Source organism: Bombus vosnesenskii, unplaced genomic scaffold (assembly GCF_011952255.1).
Source record: "Bombus vosnesenskii isolate JDL3184/JDL3185 unplaced genomic scaffold, Bvos_JDL3184-5_v1.1 scf7180000013266, whole genome shotgun sequence".
Lineage (NCBI taxonomy): Eukaryota > Metazoa > Arthropoda > Insecta > Hymenoptera > Apidae > Bombus > Bombus vosnesenskii.
The window spans coordinates 6,172,415-6,198,678 of NW_022882926.1; the positions used below are offsets into that span (position 1 = coordinate 6,172,415).

General features: G+C 36.3%; 1 protein-coding gene across 1 annotated transcript in view; it reads left to right on the forward strand.

Moving 5' to 3' along the window:
* The first annotated feature begins 1,534 nt into the window (after positions 1-1,534).
* LOC117243488 (glycine-rich cell wall structural protein 1.0-like) overlaps positions 1,535-26,264 on the forward strand; it is an 88,253-nt gene continuing 63,523 nt past the window's right edge. The window contains exons 1-2 of the mRNA XM_033511015.1: positions 1,535-2,116; positions 3,828-3,992. The gene's annotated coding sequence lies outside the window, so the exon portion shown is untranslated. The remainder of the gene's footprint in view (positions 2,117-3,827; positions 3,993-26,264) is intronic.

The following is a 26,264-nucleotide window of genomic DNA, read 5'->3' on the forward strand; positions in this document are numbered from 1 at the left end:
CTTTGGTATTTTCCAAGATAAAACGAGTTAGAAGGATATTTTAATAATATTAAAGATAAAACGAGCGAAAAATAAGCCTTCATTAGAAAGAAAGAGAAAAAAATGTAGAAAAAGAGGATATAGAAAAGCAAGTGAAGGGAAATACACCACGCGTAAGTAGAACGAGTCGATGTTTGATCAGTCTGAGGAAAGTATGTGCAATAGACAGGAGACGAAACACGAAAAGAGGAAGACTAGCACCGAATAGAGGCGCGATTTCCATGAAATGCGGCTCTGAAATTTCTCTGCAAAAGAATTCCCACTGGGTTTCCATATTTTCACGATCTATTATTGAACGTATTGAACTTCAAAAGATAAACATCGAAACAAACGCTCATGCTCTGGAGAAAATAATCATATACGAGCAACGATGCTAATTTTAGTTGTATTATCATATATTTCCTTTTTTTCAATAATCCAAAGTGAAATTGGTGAATGGAAAATTTGAAAAAATTCATTTTACGGAACCGATAAAATGAGAAACTTGGAAATTCATGTTTTTATTTGGAAAATTCATCCAGATCGCAATTCCAGAGTTTTTCACATTTATGTAACTCGTAACAAAATTACAGGAACATACAATAAAAAATTTATCAAAGAAACCGAATGTCCAAACCGCGAACTCAATTTAATATTTCAATTTAAATATTTAAACCAAAAACATTCGTGTTACAATATCCACAACAGATATAACTTACGCATAATATGTAATCTAAAATATAACGAAACAATATCACGATATAAAAAACACAAAAAATAGGGGAATATTAAAAAAAAAAGTCTACTAGGAAGAGCTAAAACTAACCCAAGGAAACTAAACTCAGAATACCAAGAAACACAAACATTTACAAAGCGCCGTAAAATCAATTCCAACCACAGCAACCAGCTAAACCAGCGTTCTTCCAACCTCTCCCTCATTAATTATCATCCTGCTCCAAACACCTGTCTAACCACCTATCCTCCCGACACGCACAACTTTCCCTTTCCCACACGCAGAACCTTTCTCACCTTGAATCCTCCGAACGTGCTCGATCCGACTTGAACAACCCGAAACTTCTCTCACCTATTCGAACTTGAAAAAACCGCAACAACAACAACACTAACAAGACAAAGGGAGAATTATATAAAAAAAAAAAAAAAAAGAAAACATCCGACACGAGCAGCAGCGTAGATAAAGCACGGGAAAACAGCTGCTTACACATGCAGGGGCGAACGCACAGGGGTAAAATAGGCTGGCGTCAGTAGGAGGAACAGGGCAGGGCAGGCGCGAGCTGAACAGTCGCTGAGAAGCCGAGCAGAGTGAGAGAGAGAGCGAGAGAGAAAGAGAGAGAGAGAAAGAGGAAGGTGGCAGGTACGCTACCACCCTACCGTGCACCCACAACGTGTCTAACAGAGACACCGAACCAAAGACACCGAACTCGACCGGCGTTGGTGAGTCAGAGAGAGGGAAACTCAGCGTGAGAGGAAAGGGTAGCTCGCAGAAGAGGATGGAGAACCTGGCGCCTGCGTGTTGATTCTTGAGAGCTCGGCTCTCATCCAAAATCCTGGATCCCAGTCGCGAGCGCGCCGCCGATAGAAAGCATTCGGAGGAGCGAGGACGATCACGGTCGCTGACCTGACTGCCACCCGGCGAGAGTCCACCCTCTGTCGCGCTCCCTCTCTCGCGCGCTCTCTCTCGCGCTCTCCCTGTCTCGCCCGCGGAGCCACAAGTTAGAATCCACGAGGAACACCGGCCGGCCGGTTCCATCATCTTCGTTGCTCCTCCTGGAAACGTGTGTCTAACCTGGTCACGAAACAGCGAAACAGTCTCGACGACAGGCTCAAGACTTTCGGGGATTTGTCCTTTCGCGATGTGGTTCGTGGACGTTCGTCAGGATGCATCGGCGAGTGACGTTTGATGGGTGAAGTTTGAGTTTAGAGAGAGGATTCGCGGTGCATCGCGCAGGTTTTAGAAGGTGGATGAGCTGGTTCGTTAAGGTGGATCAGAAGGTTTGCGGGCCAAGTCACTTGCAGCGTGTCCATTGTTCTGCAGGCGGAGGTTGAAAGCGTTGCAACTGGCAGGGAACATTCTTTAGGGGTAAGAATCGAAGAAGTGTTTATTGCATGCTTCTCCTTCTTTCTTCTTTTCTTTCTTCGTTCGGTGGAAAGCTACAGGAAGTTGGATATCGTAACTGTGGAAGCGTAACGCAGGGTTTACTTCCGGATGAGAGGAGTGGAAGAACAACCGAGTGAAGTTTTTTGGTAAATGGCGGGTTGTGTGCTTTTTATTTGTTCCGCTTCGTGTCAAAGGCTGATTGATGGAGTTTGGATGAAGAAGGAATCGGTAGGGTTAATATTGTAGCAGGTCGATTAAAACTCGAGGGTGGATCGGGCTGAGCTTGTGGAGGATCCTGCGTCAGATTCGTCGGTATCTTAAACGAATGTACTTAAAGATGATAGTTTTAATTAATTTCACCGTGGGCTGTATGGTTAAGTTGAACACCAATAAGGTGGTTAGCGGTCCAGAAGATAATTCTTTTGAACTGTTTGAAGAAACAATGGCTTTAATTCGAGCGATTTATTTAATTTGCATGTAGAGGGTAATTTATAAGAACGCCCGGAGCAATTTTTACTTTTTCACTGTTTAAGTGAATTCTTGAGGTTGAATAATGCTTGGCGAAGTAAAAATGTGAATTGTAGTGATTATTTAAATAATTACTCGAATAAATATACTGACAAAGATAATTTCAATCATTCGTGTGATAGTTAAAAGACACCGTGAAAAGATAACGTTCGAAAATTATAGAAATCTAAAGGGATGAAATTTAGTTAATCAAATAAAAATGTCAGTTTATATGATTTCCATATGAATTATATATGAATACACGAAAATGCGGTTACGAAAAAACTGTTACAATAGAAAACTTCAATTATCGAAATTACAACTTAAATTGAGTGTCAATTACGATAATTTGTGTCATTTGGAAGCTGCATTGTGATGTATTCTTTTTTCTTGCGTTTATCATCCTTTGTTTATTACTCTGTTACTGTATTCCATTATCGCGTTATTACATTGTCACCAAACAGACCATTTGTCGCAGTTACCATTATTCCTCCTCATATCATCCTGAAAAGCTGTATTAACAGCCAGCTTTGTCCTCATGAATAAAAGAATACCATACTGTAGAGGAGAGAAGAACAGAGTAGAATTATATGGAATTATAATTTTCAATTAGAATCAGTTGCGAGTGTATACGCTAGAATTAAAAAAAGATCGTTGAAGAAATCCGGAGAATAATGGTAAACCTAGCGAATGAAAATGTAACTTTCGGTTTAATAATTAACACGCAAATTAATGATAATTGAGAGAAATTCCAATATCCACGTTCGAAATTATTCACAGAACAATAAAGTAGAATAGAAAGGAAGTCATTAGTAGAACGTGGAGAAGAATAAACCGTCTAATTGCTCAAACAATAATTTCACTTCAAGTAATTTACACGCGAAATAATTAAAATTTCAGGACAATTCAGACTATGGTAAAATCACATTGAAACATGATCAATAGCGAAACCTGAATCATCCTGTTCCATATCGTGTTCTTCTAATTTACATTCGACTCTTCATTCGTTTCTTAAGGAAGTCGGTTTTTCTTATTTTCGCGCTAGTGTCGTTCCCATTTCGTTCATTTTGAATTCGCGATCCTAGCGTGGAATATTTTATTGAAGGAGAAAGACACGTACGGAAGAAGATCGTGCGTTATGCTTAAAGAAGAACATCTCTAATCGCGACGATTTGCACGCTTGCAGAAGAAACGACGCACGAACCTCGGTAAATCGGGATCTTCGACCCAGAAACAGGGAGTTGGCGCAGCTGGTACGTGTGCTGATACGTCGTATAACGTCAGAGCAATCCTGATCGGTGCACGTGTTCACGCAACGAGACTACGTTTGAAGAGCACCACCGATGAACAGGTAGATACGTGCACGTTTGCATGCCTCGTGATTAAAACCTTCGGACGATCAACCTTATTAACACGAAGGGTAAATTTACAATCCGTAAAGTTCCAACGCAAGTTCTTTAAATTTGGCGCTTTTGTGCTTTGAAACTTGCATTTAAAATGCAAAGGAATATAAATCTTCAGTATGTATAGTACTACGAAAAATTGAGAACGAAGAGCGATTCGTTGGTCCGTTGGATTTATTGATGAATGAAAGGTGAATTTTATTAGATTAAATTACGAAGGGAGGGTAAATTTGTAATAAAAATATCGGTAATTTTTAGAAATAAATTTAGTGTATAACTATAAATACGTTGCCAATTAACGTGTAATGTTAAAAGAAACTGTGATTTTTCATATAATGAATTTTAGAAGCAGAGTGGTGTTCTGAATTTGAGTGTAAATTTGTAATACGTGAAATGTTGGTAATTTTTAGAAATAAATTTAGTATATAAATATAAATACGTTGCTGATAAACGTGTAATGTTAAAAGAAACTGTGATTTTTAATATAATGAATTTTAGAAGTAGAGTGGCCTTATGAATTTTGGGAGAGGGGAGATTTTTTATTAAACGAAACGTTCGATGTAAATTGACTTCGTACTACGTCGAATTTTAAAGGAAGCATAATTTTCATTATGTGGTAATTCGGATGTAGTTTCACATCTTGTAGAATATTCTGCACTGTGTACATTTTCCAAGAGTAGTCATATTCACTGAAGAAATGTTAAAAGTAGAGTCGTTTCTTGCTGCGTTAAGTTCTACGAGCTAATTTTTATTATGTAAAATTTTGGAGAGGAATTTTCAGAGGATAATTCTTATCCCATAAAATTTGAAACAAAGAAGACACGATTAAATATGAGACACGTGTAAATAAAATTATACGAAACGAGATGATATTTTGCCGTGTTAATATTTTTATCGGGCGTAATTTTTCAGTCTGTGAAAATTTGTACGAGGGATCATTTTTCATTATGAAAACTTTTGAACGACGGGGAAATTGGGACAATTGGTTCGATGATCATTTTATTGAAGTTTATTGACGTGGACATCCTTCTTCAGGCCGTGATAATTAATATATCACGCAATGATATCTTGAAAAAGTGATTTATGAGACTGGCTGTACGAAACTTTGAACATAAAAGAATTTGCATTGTTCAAAATGAAGATTGATAGCAATTCTCCATCAATTAGGGAGAAGCTCTTTGTTGTCTATTAATTATCTTCACAGCTTAAAAAATTTACTTAAAAAGTATACTTAATTTAAGCTTCAGCTGCTTCGAATAAACTTTTTACTGTAATGTATAAATTTACATATTTCGATTATTAATCAATTTATCAATTCCATAGGAAATATCGGTAAAAATTAATCGTTTCTGAGTACTTCGATACTGAAATTAACTTCGCTTCTTTGTCTCTTCTATGTCTCTTTTTTAAGCTGTTAATTTTCAAAGGCTTCGCTGCAGGAGATAATAGGAATACTCGCTTGAAAGCTACCTATGGAGCAAAACTGTTCAACGATACGAGTAGATAATAGGGTCAGATTGAATAGACGCCTCATTATCATTATTCCTCGAAATAGATATCCCTTGGATTCTGCATTGTCAATAAAACTACTCATCATCGATTATAGTTTCAATAGATAAGATTTATATTGAAAATTGTTAAGAAAATTATAATCTTACAGTTCCTTTCATTTCCATTTTATGTTTCCTATTATCGAGGACTTTCTTCGAGGATAATTCTTCGATGAATAAAATAGATATAAATGTAGATAAATTGCTCTCTTCGTTTTTACAGACAAAAATTCAATCATTTTTACGTTTAACGAGATTTCAATATGAATCTTCGATTTTGTATCATCGAAACTAATTTACCTTCAAACGTAGTAAAGTTCTCGTAATATATAAATTGTGTAAATGTTCGAAATATAATTATACTACTCTTCATTTTCTTTTCTCATAAATATAACGAACATAGACATTGTTTAATATTATTCCAATATGAATCTTCGATTCTGAATTACTTTACACAAGTAATTTATAAAAGCTTCATACACATAATCGGGTGCTTCTTTATTTTTGATCTTCTCACCTGTTTGAATATAAAAGATTTAAACATCGCTATGCTCAATGTTACTCTGACACGAATTACAAATTCCGATTTACACGATCAAAAATATCTTCTCTGACGAATGACAAATATCTTTATCGAAAGGCGATTTCACACAAGTGGAAGGAGACAGGCGGGAAAAGGAATAGAACTATAAAGTATATTTCTCAAACTAAGCATTCTCTGCAGAACTATTATTACGTAATAAAGAATCATATCGACCTCCTTTTGGGAGTCATCCCGTACATCTCCACGAAGAAGAAAAGAATCCAGTCTATGAACGTATTATCTCCTTAAACGTGCTTCATCTCGGCAATATTCCCTCGAACTTCGCCGAGGGAGCAAGTAGCCGCTATCTCTTCGCCTAGGAATAGAAGGATCACCAGCAATAATACCGCCATTACCTATCCAAATGGGAATTATGCACTCAGAAAGAAACTTTTATCAAACAAATATCGTCTCATGGTTTTCTCATATCGTTAATGTCCTCGCATTCCAAAGACTATAAAAAAAACTGTTGTAAAACCGGCGCACAGCCGAGTATTTCAGGCTCCATGTCTGTAGTTTTGTAATTTATGGAGGAAATTGTGCAATGGAAATTTTACTTACTAACAAGTGCCTTCATAACGAGCATAAAGTAACATGTGTAGAATTTACTATACACTATAGGATATTGGGATGTTGTTCGTCATTTAATCTGACAAGTTTATAGCTAAATCGCGTATCTATATGCAAGTTCGTATTTTCTTCAACACGACTGAAAGAATAGGTCATTAAAATTCGATGAATATTCGAATTTGGTATAGAGGAGAAGGTAAAAAGTTGCACGAGATATTCGTAATGATTTCCTTATCAAATCTAGCTAATTTATCGATTAAAAATACGCTAATTAAAAACGAATTATTATATTGTGTTATAGGTAAGAAAAGTCGAAAGAAAGTTTCAAGTAACTTTATATTAGATACCTTTCACCATGTTGGTAATAATCTTTTATTTTAGGATATGTAGTTGCGTCTATTGGTTGCTGCTGTGAAATAGAATTCCGGTTTTTAAAACTATAGTGAAGTTATAGAAAATAATATTTTTTAAATTTCCTTCCGTCCGACACTTTGGTTCAATACAATCAACAAGCGTAAAGAAAAGTGGTACAGAGAATACCAAGATTGAATAAAGTTTTGAATAAAGTAAACATATATATATTTTTTTTGAGTTGCCACAGTCAAAAATGAGAATGATGCTTCTCAAAAGTGTTGAAAATTCGGCCTCGTGAACATTTGGCCGACGAGAGCCTTAACCATAAAGTAGAAACCCGCGTAAGAACTGTAGAAACCCATGATCATACGAGAGTGGTAAATGATAAGCGGCAAGATAAGCAATGGTACAACCAATGTTGTCAATTTTGTCGTTTATCGTTTTCTGTATGATCACAGTTAGAAAACACATCCGAAAACTAACACAATGTTCACGTTTCAAAAATATTCAGAATAAGTCGCAGAGTAGACAACGAATATGAAATTTTTAAAAAAGTATCGTCAAAATTCACGAGTATTACAAACGTCAGCAGGTTGTCGGAAATTTTACATCCTTCGTTTCCGTGAAAAACAACCTTCATTTTTGGTTCCAGCGATCTCAAAAAATCCCCGAAAAATGTTATTCTAGCCGAATATTTTGTAGTCCGGACACTACGCTAGAGTCAGACTTTTTAATTTATACCGTACTGATATAATAACAAAAATATAGTAACAATATATAATATTAGATTGTCCGAAAAGTGTCCTTTTTTTTACAGACACGTCTTTTACAACGATGCATCTTTATACAAACATGAAACTTAATCTATCAAACGTTGTGATCTTTATCTTGATAGAACAAAATGAATCATACGTAATTTGATAAAATAATATAAAACGGAAAATGTTTTGCGTTCATTATTTCCTTATAAAACGAAAGAAACTTTTCGGACGACCTAATAATACATAATACTTGATATAAAAAAGAAAAGAAAATAAACATAATTCACTGATATAATATAAAGCGTAATCCAGTCAATTTTACGTTCATATACGTCTCATTGTTAACGACCAGGGAAGTCAAACAGAAATGCGTTTTTCACATACAAATTTAACTCCTTAAGCTACGATTTACGTTCGAGAATTTTGGGCCGAAAACGTAAACAAGTTATTATATATTATATTACATATGATACAGAGTGGTTGGTAATTGATGGTACAAGCGGAAAGGGGGTGATTCTACTGATAAAAATTTTTTTTTAATTTTTTTAAAAATCTTAAATCTTAAAAAAAAGATCATCGTACTACGGGCTATGCTCGTAGTTGTAGGTTAAGGGGTTAACATTATTACGTATATGCAATAGTTAGGAAAATATCTCCAATATTCGTAATTTCTACTACTATTTATCGAAGAGAAGCGAATTCGCCAATGAACACGGGAAGAAGCATTGTTCGCGATCGTAAACGTCGAGTACACGCGACTTATCGTGGTTGCATGCCTTTTCACGCTCTATTTTCACAGTCAGGGACGATAGCGGCGACTTAATGAATTCAACGAGTCAGCACGAAATATGCGTTCGCTAAGGATTTATTTCTTTATCCTGTGTACACGTTCAATGGCCGTATTATCTGGCCGAAACAATGGTGTCGCTGGTTCGAGGCGCGATATCATGCATATGTAGGCTGTGTAATATCGCGTAGCCTCGACACCAAGTTATTTGTATTATAAGCATGCGTACGTGTGCAATGAACCGTACGTATCGTCTCTTCTCGCCTGAATATTGCGCATGTGTGTGTGTGTGAATATCATGCCGAGTGGACGAAACATTTTGAACATGAGGGAAAGAGCGAGGACATACGCTGGTGAATAAAGAGGCCTGGAATATTTAATTTTGACGGTGTATACGATTGACAGCGTTGAGATTATTTCATGTGAATTGTTTGACAAGTTGACGTAGGGCTGTGAGCGAATATAATTTGAACGAAATCTAGTGTGTTTATTGAAATGCAATTTTATTATCTGGTCTTTATTTATCGGAACAAAAAGAAGATTAAAGCGAAGAGAACGAATGAATTAGTATTGCCTGAATTGCAGTTGTATTAACTGTTCGTTCGGAATATTTAACTTTGACGGTGTGTTTGCTTGATCTTGCGATTATTTCGCGTGGATCGATTGGCGTGTCGACGTACGACTTTCAGTGAATTTAATTTAACTAAGATGTACGCTGGAATTCCATTTATTTAAACTCCATTTACTCGAGTGAAATTTTATTACCGGAACTTTATTTATCTGAATAGAAAAGGTCACAGGAAACGACGACAATCAGTGTACCACTATCTGTGTTCCAGTCATATTAATTGTTCGTTTTTTCCACGAATACAGTTAAATAAAATTCTACTACGCTCTAAACGAGGGACAGTGAGTAAGAAGACAGTGAAATAAGAGTCTTCTTATTTGAAGGATGAGAGATACATGAAATCTATCGAAGGTGTGTTTGTTAGATGTTACAATTATGACGTTACAATTATTTGAATCAACTTAATTTAGACGATATCTACCCTTAATGATGGACAAACGAACATTTATTCGTGATAGTAGTCGAAACGTTTAATTTTGAAGTTTAGTCGAGATTATGTTTGATAGAAATTGTAAAGACTGCGGTGTAAATTGCTTGATAAGACTGCGTGTCACTTTGAATCGCTATCTAAGCGAATTTTAAATGAAATTTACTTTAAACGAGAAATAAACGAGGGTGTATTACCGCAGGGTCTTAAAATCAGTGGAGGAGAAAACTACGAATGTCTCGAATGTTGATGGTAACCACAATTTAAGAGATGTTCAGAATGATTAAAGAATGACATCAATCGACGTCGTTGAGGCGTATGATACGATAATTTATGACTTCACTATTTCTTCACTAACGACTATGCTTCCAGGGGTGTTTCAAACGTTTTAACTGTACTTTGCGACGTAGGCTGCATACTTATCACGCGAAACTTTCCGTTTAGACCGGATATTTCCCCTACTATATTTCGTGTAAAAAACTTGGTAAAATTTCGTATTAAAGTTTAAACATCTACAATTTTTGCTTTACATCATATTTTAGGGTTTATGCTTCTCTCGCTAATAATTATTTTTATATTCTCTTCTAAGTATTAAAGTTATACAATTCGAAATATTCCCCTGTAATTATGCCATTAATATTCTATAATTATATATGTGAAAATTGTAAAATTAATAAATATCCATATTTCTAACACTACGAATATCCACGAGCTTCTTCTATATATATTTTAAGAAAAACTGTAATTTTAAGTTTTAAAGAAAAGCTCGAAGAAACTATCTGTTTAAAGTAATTTGCACGTAGTAATTACTTATTTAAGACAATTTTAACTTAGTTTCAGTGATATAGGATATTAAATCCGTTTATCAGAAATTTACTATCTCATCCAGAATTCTTTTAACACAGAACACGTAAATTCTGACGTTTGTTCGAAATTACGCGTGTTTGATAGAAATCGTTGAGTTTGATGTGGTTTTCTTTGATAATGCAACATGTAATGTTCGCTGAATCTAACTTATGTGAAGCCTCAAACAGAGGAAAAACGAGAATGTACTTCTCGGATGGTTGGATTGTTTAATTCTCAGGTTTACTTGAAGTTATATTTGGTAGTTAACGTCGACAGTGTAATGTATTCTACTATTTTCTGTTATGTAGGTTAATGTCGTTTGTTTATTAGCGTAGCTTGTGATTTTAGCCATATGTAATTTAAGTGAAATCTACCCTAAACGAGGGCAGATGAAGATATACTTCTGGTGTGGTTGAAGCATTTATTTCTGAGGATTATTTCCAATTATTTAGTTCGTTCATTTCTCCATAGTTATTAGTTGTATTTAGCGGCAAGCGTGAAAAATTGTGCTCTGAATTGTTTGGTAAGTCTGCCTGTAATTTAAATGAAAAAAAAACTTGACTCTAGAGGAAAATCGAGTTTTCCGTATAAAATGCTTTGAAATTCTACTTCCCTAGTATCTACAGAGAAAATATGTTTCGTGCAGATACAGGGTGTCCGAAACATTCCGGACAAAACGTATACTACGCACTAATGAGGTCAAGTAGATAAAAAAGGTTCATATAAATCTATGTCCGAAAATTCTTTATTGAATTAAACGTTTAAAAAGTTTTACTAAGGGCGTGTGCAAACATGTCGACTTCAGAAAACTTTTTCTTTGCTTTTTTTCAAGGCTGGATATATATAGAATAGTATAGCAAAACGGTATTTTACAATGTTAAAAAATTGGCGAAATCGTAACACGAATACGAGTGCACTCTTTCATTTTAGAGAAAGATTAACTTAAAACTTTAAACGTATTTTTCTCTCGAAACTATGTTTTGCTATCTTGCGTCCAGTTGATCTCCGAAATTCTTCATCCGATTAAGTTGAAATTTTTATAGGTTGTTCCGCGTAACATTATCTACAATGTTACCATTTTCTTGATATCGTAATTTTGATAAATATTAAAAGTTGATCTTCTTCAGCTTCAAAAATAAAATCTTGTCCTCAACAAGGTAAAGTTATGAAAAAGTCGTACGCTACGTCGGAGATTATTTATTTTCGTATAAGTTCGTAGAACATTTTTTTGCTCCTTACAGCCCCGGTCGCATTTGCCGCTGGGTGCAAGCAAACAAGGTTCAGCTGAATACGAAGTCAGATAATGTTGTGCCACATCGCCATTTTGTAATTTTACGTAATAAAAAATATACCAATGCAGAGATAAGGATAATGTTGCTTAAAGTAAAAATATTGAACTTTTACCAAATAGTTATAGGCGAAAGGATACGTTATATTTACTCTATTTTTTTTTAGGCTTCCAGGGTTGCATATCCTCTTAATTGCTTTGGCAGTTGTAATAAAAATACAAATAGTTGGAAATTTCTTCCTTCTGTACGAATGCAGCGCTCCATTTGTCGAACAAACGATTATCGAACTCCTTGGAATATTTCTACTGTCGTAAAAATAGCTGTAAATGCATTCTGCATTCTCGAAGCTGGTCTTCTCTTTCTATTACGCTTTTATAAACCAAGAACGACTTTCCCGGAAATCCGTGATAGTTTCTAATCCTTCGATAAACTATTTTCAAATTCCTTTTACCTACTTGACCTCACTAACACGTAGTATAAGTTTCGCCCCGACCTTTTCGTACACCCGGTATATATCAGGATGAGAAGAGATACCATTTCTCTTACAGGATAATATTACAATTATAATGAAATGTACACTCCGAAGCTTCACATTAATGTTTAAAATTTGCAATGTTTCATTATAACGTTTATTTATCATAGTAAATTCGAAGAATATATTTGAGACATACAAAGAACAAATAATTTCAGTTGGATTGTCGAAAATATTTGTACCTATTTGTACGCTCATTGTTTTGGATATAGGTAGAGCTCGAATATCGAAGTAGATTTTACCGAAAACCAGTTCAACTAACTTTTAGCTGACGATAGATTTTCAGTAGATTTCCTTCGGTCTTATTTAATACCTAGGTTTGGCAAGTTTCGCTCGCGCGGGTTTTAATTTAAGGACTTCAAAGGTATTCAAAGAGGATATTGAAGATCAGAGGACGCGTTAAAGGATTCAAATTCAAATCAGGCCTTCGCCGCGTATCCGGCCAGATTTTTTGCCCACTTAAGGATTAACTCTCGCTCGCTCATCTAATTAGCTTAGTCTCTATAGTCACAAGGATCTTCATCTTCCACCTGGTGCCAATCAATTATACCTTTTTTTCCTTGCTATTATTCGTTCCATTGACTCGGTTAGCGTCGAACAAATATTGAGTGAAATTTTTCATTCCATTTTCCACGATACTCGCGAGCTTCCACTGTTGGTCTTCGGTTTGCTTTATTTCGACTTGTTCGAAACGTGATTCTATATCGAGAAATGTACCAATGAAAGAGAAAAGTTTAATACCGGCCAATGAAAAGGATCTGGTTTTTAACGAAGCAAGAACATCTACTATTACGATGAAAATATTTATCGAGAATTAATCGTTCTTTGATCGTTAGGAAGTACTTCTTTCGTGACGAGAAGAAGCTAAATAGCGCGGCACAACTATTTGAAAGAATATTTTGCTGAGAGTCATAAGCTTTTCGGAAAGTTTACAGAAGCAAGTTATTACTTCTTCATTTATCTCTCGATGAAAAAAAAACGTCGATCGAAATGTTAACCAAGTTAGAATATTAACAATTCGTTTTACTCTTCTATTTGGAAAATATTTTCCCCGATCGTCTAATAATAAATCTTTCTGCAAGTTTAACGAAACACCGATTCTATAAAAATACGGCATCGCCAAATTTCTTCCGAATTTCGTTGGAAGTCTTCGAACAATTCAATATCTTCGATTATTTTAGAGATATATTTTCGTATAATTCCGCGATTCTATGAACAATATTTCCTTCTCTGTTCATGGTCGTGGATCGATTGTTCTTCCGGTCTTGAAATTTTCTCGTAGGGAGTTGTACGGCGCATAAAAAGAAAATCGTAAACTGCTTTTATGACAGTAAACGTTCATAAAACGTTGGAAACTCTAAATGGAATTCCAGCGCAATGTTTCTGTAAAATTCTGATTCAATACGCTACACCAAATAACGTGTACACGTTCGATGAAAGACAGGACAACGAATGGAAGGGCAAGATTGTTACCGCGTAAAGGGAAATGAACCGTTTGTAGTCAGACGCGACGCCAGACTGCTACCAACGAAATTATATTCTCGCGTAATACGTATTGGCACGATTTTAAATAGAAATTCGTTCGATTTTATAATACACGAATTTTATGAAAGCCCCGATTATTTATAATAATTACAATATATAGAGTGTCTTCAATCCTGCATAATGTCATGTGAATTGCAAGTTACATACACGGTCTCATGAAAATATTCGAAAATTTGTTGATAGCTTTTATGAATATATTATAGAAAATAAGTTATTAAATGATAATAACTATTTTCTCGAAAGGTAGGTTAAAGACTACATTATGAAATTAAATAGAGAATTAAAACAAAATTAACAATTTTCCATAAATATTGTGAGAGCGATTATATGCATATAAGCGTCAGGTTGCATTGTATTTTTTTTTATTATTATATTAACAACGTCATGAAAGATGAACCGGGGATTGACCTTAATGCTGTTTTTATGTATGCACTTAACGATAACTACTCGCTTTTTATGCCAATCCAACGTAACTGTGCCGCTTTACAACGCTCAGACGATATCACATCGAGAAAGGCCTTTCAATATTGCTTTTATATTATCTGCATATTGTTAGCATACCGCGATTCATTCTTCAATCTTCAATAGGTCTGAGCCGATAATTCGAAAAATAGACCACCATCGATCATGTTTCAATCATCAAAATAATTATATCTGTTCTGTGTCTCGAAAGCCATGATGGTTTCCAGATAAATTTCGAAACTATTTAATTTCGAACAACATTTCGTAACTCTGCAATTCTGAAACAACGTGAATGTTATCTGGTTCACACGATGTAAACGATACTTCGACAATCTGCTCGAAACGCTCAATAAATTTCAACTAATTTACAAAAGCTATCGCTATCAACAACCTCTCAAGACATTAAACTTTCGATGATCAAAATTACAAAACACTTAGAAACTCCATTGTTCGAGATCTTCGTCGAGCTAGAAACCCAAGTCAAGCTAAAACGATATTAACTTTGCAACGATCGAACGATGATCACCTTCTAACATACCAAATTTCTAATTATCAAAAATCATGAAACCTTCAAATGCTGTCGTTGGAGAACAACCCTAACAAGTTATCCCTTTTCTCTATTCACGTAAAACTACAAATAAGTTTAAACGAGTTCAAAACCTTGCAATACGTTAGGATCGCGAGTTTCTCTAAGTTCCTTAATTTACAATAATCTTATTTTAGAATATCTTTTTCGCTAACCATTTCCATTTCCATTCTCTAAACTTCAATACCTCGAACATTTTCTCCCAATCACATCTATTTACGAATGTATTTCACGTTTCCTGAAAATTCGTTATTTCCACGCCCTAATGGCTGTCATACAAACTCATGACAGCCGCGAAGAAAGAAGAAAAGCGAATAAAAATTTTATTAGCCTCCGAGTCGAGGCTCGTAGTCCCGCTAGATAAGAAAAGAAATCTCCAAATCTTTTACATCTTCTTTCGCAGCCACTTCTTCCTTTCCCCTATTCACATTTCCCATAAATTTAAATCCATTCAGTGGCTACTTTCCAACACACCAAGATCACACGATCGCAAAATTCCCAAATCTTCTTTACCTTGATTTACCTAAAATTCTCAACAGAAATTTCCAATAATACGGTTTACATTACCTTTCCTAACCCGCAATCCTTCGACATGTCTTTGCACACTTCATACGATCGTATCTTTCGTTTCTTATTACGCTCTATGTTCCTAAGAAATGTTCTCTTTCCATCCAATAACAGCTACCTACGATATATACGAATCTACGATAGCCACGAAGAAATAAGAAAGTCGACGAATAAAAATTTTTATTAGCTGCCGTGGGAGAAGCGTGCGGATGCGCTACGTAAGCCTGGGAAACGAACGTTGGACATTTTGCATCTCTTTTTCCCTGTCCACGCGAAACTTGCAATTTTACATCTATACAAAGGCTACTTCCTGGCATGCAAATCTTGTAAAATCGCGAAATTCTTAAGTTTTCTTTATCTAAAATTCTTAATCAGAAAACTTTGCACATTTGTTTTTCTCACCGCGATACAGCAACATCTCTCTGAACGCTGTCTCGCAATCGCGCTTTTCATTTTTTATTACATCATTTCACGTTCCTTGGGGAGCGTTCAGGCCAGACCGACCAGATCGATATTATCGCCAATATTGCAGTCGGTACTTCAGGTTTTCAACATTATCGTACGTAAGAGACCCTCTAGACGATCAATATATTAATGTTGAGGACTGAAATAATCACCACGATATTGATCTTGTAAACGCTCCCTTAGAAATTCCCTGTTTTTATTCAATAACAGCTACCATATGGAACCTATGAGAGTCAGGAAGGAAACCTACGAATAAAAATGTTTATTAATTGTTGAGAGCGAGGCTCGCTGTTTCTCTAAGTCTGAATATCGGCTTTACGAGGCGTGTATCCGCGCGGCGTAGACGCCGCTCGTCGCCAGCGTCGACGTCGCGACGCGACGCGACGGCTGCCAATAAATGCTTGACCCTCGAAGTCAACGACGCCCTTTAATATCGCTAAATGCAGTCGCCTAAGGTGCAGCCGCTCGATGAATAGGCCGACTGTCTCGTTTTGCCTCTCTTTCTCTTTCTCTTCGGGCGTTTTCTCGTTAGGAAGCCGCGCGACGACGCACAGTTGGCTCTGCGTTAAGCGGAGAATACTTTGCGCGCTTTTTTCTTCCCACCTCGAGGAGCTGCGAAACAAAAAACGACGGAAAAGGGTGCCGATGAACGTTCCTCGTCTCTTCCCTCCCCTTCTTCCTCGTCTCTTCGCGTTTCCGGATGCCGCACCGGCCATTAGGCAGGGCGCTGACGAGGAATGCTACGTCGTCGAGATCTTTTTCGTTGGTGACGTTCGAGACAATCTGAAGGTCCTTATTTTTTGACGATGTTGGCAGATGTAAGAGAATAAATTACGAGGGAGCTTGGTAAAGGTGTTATTTAAGGATTGCCGAGGAACAACCGTGTAAGTGTTGTTTTTCTACTACGAGATGGATACAGGAATTTATACGAATATTATACAATTTGGATTTACAGCATTCATAAGTTTATTAAACAAGTATATTACATTTCTTGCCAGCTCATTGTCAGTAGTAGACTCCTGGTACGACTACAGAAATTCGACGAGAACGAAACGTACAAGCTTATAAAGAAGATTCCTTTGTCTCCCGATGAAATTCCTATCCCCGCAAGCATCCAGTAAGCACACACAAGCCTGAAGAAAGCCTCCAGTTAAACGCAACTGTTAGCCATTAAACCTGCCACACAAAACACGCTTGACAAACGTCTAGACCAAAATCTCCGTCATATTTTCTTACCAGTCCCCACTTGCTCCCCTGTACAATCCTCCATAGAATTATTCAACGTTCCTCTATTGCAGCGGTTGCATTCATTCACGACCATCTTTAAAGCGAAAATCAGAAACGAAAGGAGAAGAGTAGGAGAGGAGAGACCACGAAGCGTGTGTTGCAGGGGTTGCAACGCGCGCGCTGAGACCTAATGAGTTAGAGGCTTTAGCGCGTCAAGTTTTCGGCAATCCTCGTGAAAGGATTATCCAGAGAGAAAGAGAGAGAGAGAGAGAGAGAGAGGGAGAGTCGTGGAGGAGAAGCAGGGGATTTCTTTTGAAAGGCGTAGCCAGAACGGTTAATAGCGGCCCGTAACGAGCGAGAACGTCGTCGAGGAGACGAGGGATGGTTCCGCGAGAGGGGATTTCTAAAGACGCCAGTCTGAAACCTCTGGCAGCCGCGATCAACTACTTTTCGGCGATTTAATCCCGTTGAACGGCCGCTAGGCCTTAATTACAACCGTGTCTAGCAAAGGCAGTGGGGATTTAGCGTCATGAGCAATTGTAAACGTGCATTCGCACGCGGAAGGATATCGTCGAGCTCTCGAGTCGCTTTCACAATGACAGCTTGCGTTAATTAGGCTCGCGAGACCCGTTTAAACGTGGCTGATTTGCATTATGTAGTTGAGCGACGTTCCTTGATTTTGCTCCAGTTGATTGTTCTTTTGCCTTCTCCGGTTTAGTTAAGAGGCGGAACGTGTTCGTTTCAGAGATGTGGCTGCGAAGAGCGGGATGGAGCGCGGAAGAAGATTCCCGTGGAATTTCGGAATTAGACCGTTCGCGGCGAGCGAAGTTCTAGAAATTTATACGTGTAAATTATTAGTTTGGTGTATTTAACTTGACTCGAGTCTAATGACTATTTTAAAGCGAAATGCGATACCGCCTTACGATGACTCGAGGAAACATCATCTATCGTACCTCTTGGCGGGTATTTATCGAACGAGAAAAATTATTGCAATGATATAATTATGTTACGTGAAAGGTAAATGACAATCCAATTATCCGATTATTTTACTTAACGTTTCTTCATTTTGCCTTGAACGTTTCGAGTCTCTGTCTCTGATACTTCGTAAAAAGTAGAAATTCCATTGTTTTCTTTCCACTATTTGGAAGGTTAATATTATTTTTTTGACATTTTTGTATTTCTGAAAATTTCTCGTTCTTAACAATATTGGTACAACTCTGGAATTAATTGTAAGTTAGACAGCTGAATTAGGATATTATATTACAGAGAAATAAAGATCCCCTTTTCTCAATTTATTTTTGTTACTTAATCTTCTTTTTAATAAATGTTTCATTTATCATAATTATAATAGCTTGTTCACTACGAAGAATTTGCATATTAAAAACTGCAAAAAAATATTTTATAAACAAATTCTTTTATGATCGAATCACTCATGCATATATTCGAAGGGTAAGTGGCAAAAGTGGCAGGCTGTGTTTCAGAAACTTTTTACCAAAGGGCACTCTCGTCATTTCTATTCTATAGCCAGATTTTTCAGGAATAATGGCCCTACTCTTTCAAAGAATATAACATCAGGTTGCTTACCGCCTTCCAAGTCTTTCACGCATCTTCCAAAAGTTCTCTGCGAGAATCACTAGCCATCCTTGAACGTCTGGATTGCTCCTTCTCACAAAGTTACAAGTACTCTCTTCGACCATACTTGTACTAGAACCTTAGCCATAAATCGTACGGAAGTAAAATACCGCCAAGGTAATTGCCTTTGCAATATTCTTGATTCCTGACAATATTTCGTCGTTTTCAGGAATTGTTAAAAGAGATTTTTAATTCTCGTAATTTCGTTGTTCGTATCGTAGGAAAAAGGTTACGTATAATGGGTGAAAATCAATTGTATCTCGTATTTTGTTCTATTCGATTATGGCCCTTCTTTTTTGCTGAATTATCGACAATGTACATGCGTCGATCGTCTAAAATCTAAAGAGTCTCTTACGCACGATGATGTTGAGAATCAGAAATATTGACGCTAATATCGATCGTCTGAAGACTCGTCACGTTTTGAGGAAAGATATTAGGTTGTCCGAAAAGTTTCTTTCGTTTTATGAGAAAATAATAAACGCACAATGTTTTTTGTTGTGTATTATTTTGTCGAATTACATACGTTCAATTTGATTCTGTTGAGGTAAACACCGGCACATTTCACAGATTGGGTTTCACGTTTGTATGAAGGTGCACTGTTGTAAAAAACACGTTTGCGAAAGAAAGACACTTCTCGGACAACCTAATACTATGTTCCAGTGCGGTATATTAAATCGTAAGAATTGAGTGTACAGTCTAGCATTTAGGATCCATCGATTCACCGATATTAATAATTGATAAATTACCGTGTAAAAAGGCCAGAAGTAGAGGGAAGCTGGTGTACCATTTTATGCTTAGAGAAATGGAAATGTCCAGGACTGTTCGAATGACATCGAGTTTCCATGAATATACGTCGCCAACAGAACGATTTATAATCTCGTTTCCCTGCTATGTATCTGAGAAAAGCATTTCCATGTTTGAATGACTCGACGTTGCTCGATTAAATATCAGCTTTCCATTCGAATATTGCACGAGTTTGCGTACCTCTAAAAGGAAGCTATTGAAATCGAGAATTTTGAATTGAATATTTTCGTACATGGAGTAATTATCGCGGCTAATTTTAACGCATTAAGGACCGTGTGCTTTGATAAGCATATAGCTTGAATTCCTATGTATTTTTCTAATTATTTAATAAATGATAATATTAATATAATATTTAATAATAATAATAATAATATAAATCTACATTATATATTATATCTATATATATTATAAATAATAAGATACAGAAAGGTCTCCATAATCTTTTTTCAAAACACAGCTACTTCTATTTCTATAATAGAAGAATCAACTTCACTGTCACTGCCTCTAATATTATTTTCACTTTCGGAATCACTTCGTACATTTGACTGTCTCGTCATTGCTAAATAAGAGGTTTTTATTAAATAATTATAAAATTTTTTAAATATTAATAACTGTTTCTTATTAGTGAAGCATGTAACACATGAAAACACATTCGTAGCATTTTGTTCATAATATCCATTGCTTCTCTTAATGTTTTCATTAACAATAGTTAACACTTTTTATAGAATACCACATGAAGTTTGTAAAACGCTAATTAACGTCTGCCGAAGTCAATGTGTTGATTACGTTAAATATGTTAATGGCCATTTAGGGTTGGAAGGCACGTTTGATGGGATTCGTCGGTGGAAGTGATTGGGGTTTTTAGTGGAAGGAGAAGCAGGATGGTAATGACGGTGACAAGCCAGGTTAGGTTCGGTGAATTAGCCGAAGATGTGATTATGGCACACATACGTGGCTTCAACTGAATTTACTGCTGTATTAAATTTTAAATATATACATATACGTATACCATGTATAGCAACTCAGTATTTGAACACTTGGCGCAAATGTTTAGAATTATATTACGTGTATTATACGAAACATTATGAAATTTCATTAGTTTTATAATGAGACTCGATTATGACGATGACATTGGTAAAATTTGGAACGAAATTAAAAATACATATAGAATGTGCATATAGAGATCACAAGACATTTAATGCAAGTTATACAGGGTGGTTGGTAACTGGTGGTACAAGCGGAAAGGGGGTGATTCTACGCGAAAAAAGAAGTCGAAAATATAGAATAAAAAATTTAAAAAAAAATTTTTTTTTAATTTTTCCATCGAGACAACGATCTACAGTGAGTGATCTGTGTATCTCAGTCAGACGTATCGCGTTTCAGCTAAACGCTTTTGCAACTCTATGCATTTAAACAATCTACTATTTTTCTCTATTACACCAGCAATTTTCTTCAAAATCCGATAAATCTCGAATACGAGTATTTGCTCCATTTCCCTCGACAGCCACACACACACACACACACACACAAAAGTAAAAGAAAAGAAAAAAAAATAATTCGAAAGCAAAAGAAGAAGCAAGTCACACTTGACCAACATGACAGGCTTTACTGGAACAGCGCGTTCCCAGCAACGATGTCGACGAAATTGCGGAAATAAAAATAGGACATCGTGGCTCGTTCGTTCGAACGGCGGCCCTTGAAACTCGATAAAAGTCCTCCGTTTTCTCGACGCGGCAATCCTGTCCTGAAGAAGAAATCTCCGAAGCCGGAAAAATCCGGACTGCTCCGGGGCCAGAAGTAAAAATTGTCAAACGTGGAGATGTTTCCACGTGTGTTCGATCGTGGCGGGGAAAAAATTTCGAACACAAGCTCCTTGTGAAGGAAACTTCAATTTCGATGATTAAATGGAAATATGGCGTGCGAACAGGGATCGCGATCCTCCTGGGACGTCGCTCCTTTTTGTCGTGATAAAAATAAAGATAAAAAGAGAGAAAGAGCGAGAGGAGCGAAAGTAGAAGAACAGAGGAATCGCGGATGCGGGCGGCCATTGTCTCGTTGTACCAGCTTCGACGCGTTGATTACGCGACCGGGTATCTGTCGATGACGGTGGAACAATACGCCAACGATGAATGAAAAGGCAAATAAACGGATATCTCGAGGTGAGGGCAAAGAGTTTTTAAACGGGTTATGCGATAACGCGACGATCGAGATATCAGGATGAATGTATCTTCAGTTGGAATTGGAACGCGTTGTTAATGCGGGAAACTCGGTTGCCTTCGGTACGTTACGTTTCTCTGGAAAAATGACAATTCGTTTTAGGGATCTTTTTTAGTCGCTCATTTTCATTTCTATTTTTTCTTCTAACAGATACAAGAATACGTATCGCTTCTTTTATTGTTTCGTGAATTTTTGTCGTTCGGGTTTGTTCAGTTCGCCGTATCTCATATTACGTGTACGTGTTATCTTGTTTCTGTTTTTTCCAAGCTACGAGGACATGTTGAATTTTTTACCGTTTCGAGAATTTTAACCTCTGGACTTTCTTCTTGAAACTATAAAGACACGTTTAGTTGTTCTACTTTTTTAATACGTTTACACGTTCTCTCTGTATTTCATGTGTGTAATTTGAATACAGAAAACATCCTGGAGGATCAATATGTATCTGTGAAAGTGTTTCTACGTCAATGGATTAGCTTTGAAGCTAGTTAACACTAGCTGTATAAAGTAATTTAGTTGACTGAAGGGGACTTAGCGGATTTAACTGCTTGGGTCGTTCTCGATCCACGTGACTGCTGTGGTTTCATGAATTTTCTTGGGAATTATGGAGTTAATACAAGAGTTTATATATTGAGTCCATACTTCACTGCAAGACAATCAACGTAACGTAAAGTGGAGAATTGAATAATTTAATTATAGTATTTCTTCCTTCATTTAGATTTTGAGCATTCTGTGAGGTTTAAAGGACTTGAAGCATTTATGGCACGCACTATTAATAAAACGAACCATGTCTGTTTAAATTGTGAAAGTACTTCCAAAATTCCGATTTGTGTAACAGATTCCTGTAAAATACCCATTACTTTATTATATTCTTTGTAACTTATTAAAACGACATAATAAATTATCTTATATACACTTGCCAATAATTCATTCGTATTAATTTTAAATTTCCAAATTCTCGAACTTTCAAGGTTCCAAATTCCAAGTTCTCGAATCTTCGTATCATCGAATTTTAAAACTCTCGAACCCTCAAACTTCCGAGTCTGCAAACTTCCAAATCTTGAAACTCTCGAATCTTCCAAACTACGGAATCCCAAGTTTTTAACACTTCGAATTTTCAAATTCCTCAAATTACAAAATTTCAAGTTTCCAACTCTTTAAATCTGCCAAACTTTCAGACTCCCAAAATTACTGAAAATGCAAGTTTCATTCGTTATACTTCAGCAACGTTTGCAACGTTCATGCAATTTGTCCGCGTCGGTTCTTTAACACATCCGGCGAATAAATTAGCCGAAATCGTATTTTTCTTGTCAAACATCTACGTCACACACATACGTACGTGTCAAATTATCGTTTGCAAGCTGTAAGCACCTCCTGATCCCTTAACATCGATCTCTTAGTTAGAGCGCCAGATTGCTGGGTAGTTGCGCGCGGTTTCCGGGTTCTGTCGCTACATTCCGGCAGAACACCCCGCAGACCGCACATTCCGCGGGCAAAATCGAATTTCTGTCTCGTTCGCGTCCTGCCACTCTCCGAAACTATATTTACGCTGCGAATTCCGACGCTCTCAGGCGTTTCAGAAACTTCTCTGACAAATGTCTGGCCGGAAACGAGCGACAAGAATAGATTGTCACCGGTTGTTCCTCAGCTTCCGGTGACGGATCAAGCGCGTCTCTCGAGAGACGTTTGCACACCAATTACGAAAAGATTCCAATTAGAAGCTTTTATGGATATTGTTGACTTTCTTTTCATCGTTACGATGAAACTCGTTACAGCTAGAACGTTGTATTTATATAGCCAGCTTGAAAAGAAATTCATCCATTTTCGTTGAATATGCAACTGTTGTGCCTTCGTGTATTCGAGTGTGTTTCATCGTTGTGAGATTCTTTAGTGGGACACTTCTAAAAGATTTTGTTTTCGGGAATAAGTGCCGTTGATCGTTCAGTTGGAATCACCGAACAGTTTCAATATTTTTAATTTAGTAAAGTCGAAGGAGAATTCAAAGGCAAAGTTTATTAATTACGTTAATGGAGTATTATGATTGAGACAAAGTTTCGTTTGATATACATCACGTCCATATGTGTTAGGGCACTTGCACAAAGTTGGGTAATTTTGGATGATCATTAGGGAAATATTCAATTCTTGAAGAATGATCATCTCGTTCGAAGTTAAATCGATTAAGTCAACAAATATTACACGCTCGTGGCTTTTAGATCCACATTTTCGCCCGACCTTGTTAGGTGTAAATATCAATCAGAGTAAGCCATACATGCGTGTATAGTGGACTATAATGAGTACACAAGTGATTTGACTGGCCTTCAGACATTCTCAATGACACTCAATTGGAATGATTCGCCTGGTCGTCGTAAATTAAATAAATGATATCGATAACGTGTCTACGTTTTTAGTAATATGCCATTTATCGAATGTTTCAAGCAACCACACGATTTCTATTCGCATATAACAAACTAATTAATCGAATATATATTTTTAATAAATCGCGTTATGAAATAAATCATATAAATTAGGAAAAGAATGATGAGAAAGGGGAAGTCAGGAATATTTTGTGTTACACGAATTGTAATTTCGAATGGTATTATTCTCGGGAAGACAAAGGAGAGTGACACAAAAATCTCTGGAAAAATTTCCACAATTCGACGTGATAGAAAGATTGGAATTATGGTTGTTATTCGAACAGCTGTGCACAAGGATTCAGGTGTCGCGTGTAGATTTGTTCTTCTTGTGGGTCGTATCAAAACCAGCGTCATTTGTGCGTCTTCTGGCAAAAACGCCATTTCGTGATTACCAGCGAAAGAGACGAAATGAAGAAGACCCAGGCTTTTGTTTTATTTATCCGCCTCTCCTCCGACTGTGCCTTGCGACTGGATAAGTTTTATCCATGTTATTTTTATTTAATAAAATCTCACTCTCCTTTCTGTATTGCCGTTGTTTTTTAAACGATAAATATCAATTAAATTGAGATTAAAATCTAATTAAATTTTAATTAAAACATTTTGATTTCATATGCACAGAAAATACGTTTTTTAGAAGTCGTTCTAGTTTCCTGCGCGGGATATATATTGACCAAACTTTGTTCGTGTTATTATTAAAGTGCTTATCTTCTGCTTTTTATTTATATTGTTTTCCAAGAGTAAACATTAATTAAATTTTAATTAGAGTACAGTTGGATTTTAATTAAAATGTTCCATTTCGTATCTTTAAAATAATTTGCCTGCTCCTCGTGTATATATCATCGAACATTTTTATCAGCCAACATCGCCGTTTCCTAAGTAACAATCGTCGAACATCCTTTGAATAGATCTTGTTCCACGTTACGTTTATCACACAGAACAACCGGAGAACATGCGCAAACTTTCCTCGACGTAGCTAATAATTCAAATACAAGTTAGATAGCAGTTGCTCGTGCGAAGAAATAAAATTTCTCTTTTAGCCCATCAAGAAACTGTATATACCTATACGCTGTTGTAAATCAGACGACAGATTTCTTACTTCTGCGATAAATAGTATTTTAACAAACCAATTTTCTACAAATGGTTTCGTATATTTTATTCAGTTTCGAACCTGAGAATGTCTCGAGGATCAACATTCAAATTTTACATTCTACGTCATAATTAATACTGACACAGAAGTTTTATAAAACCAGATAAAGATTTCATAAGCAGTTCCCTTAAAAAAAAAAAAAAAAAAAAAAGAAAGAAGAAAAATATACAGTGGCGTGAGAAAGTTTCCGGACAGAATGAATTTTTAACTGTACACTTGAACAGAAATATCTACAAGAATTTTAAATAACATCGAGCATAACAGTACGATGGACGAAAGAAAATAGTACGAGAATAATACACGAGCACTGTTGTACAGTAACGTATTATTTTAAATTCCTTAAAAAATATAAAGCGAAAAATCGATCTGGTTGGAAACTTTTGCACGCCGTTCTATCAAAAAAAAAAAAGGAAAAAAATACAATTTTTTAACGAAAATTTCACACGAGATAATTGCGAAAGAGGATAAAACATTTTCCAAGAATCGAAATTATGTCTCCTAAACGCTCCTGTATTCATAAGTACGTGTCAGAAACGTAACGTGTCAACAAATGCATGCACTTAGGATGAAAATCGTGTAACACCCGCAAGCACCGTACACTATGTACGTCCGTGCGCGTTTAGAGTACTCGTTACCTTGTGGAGAGAACAAAGTTTATAGCAACAGTCGAGTGCACGCAAAGCTTGCCATTGTTTTGTATCTAACGTACTTGGAATATCTGCCAAACTTTTCTCTCTACCTCGATAAAAACAATAATTAATTCTTTTGTTAATCGCGATGGCTAACGATCCCGTTAATTGCCGTTGCTAATGAGCATAAGAAATACTCTT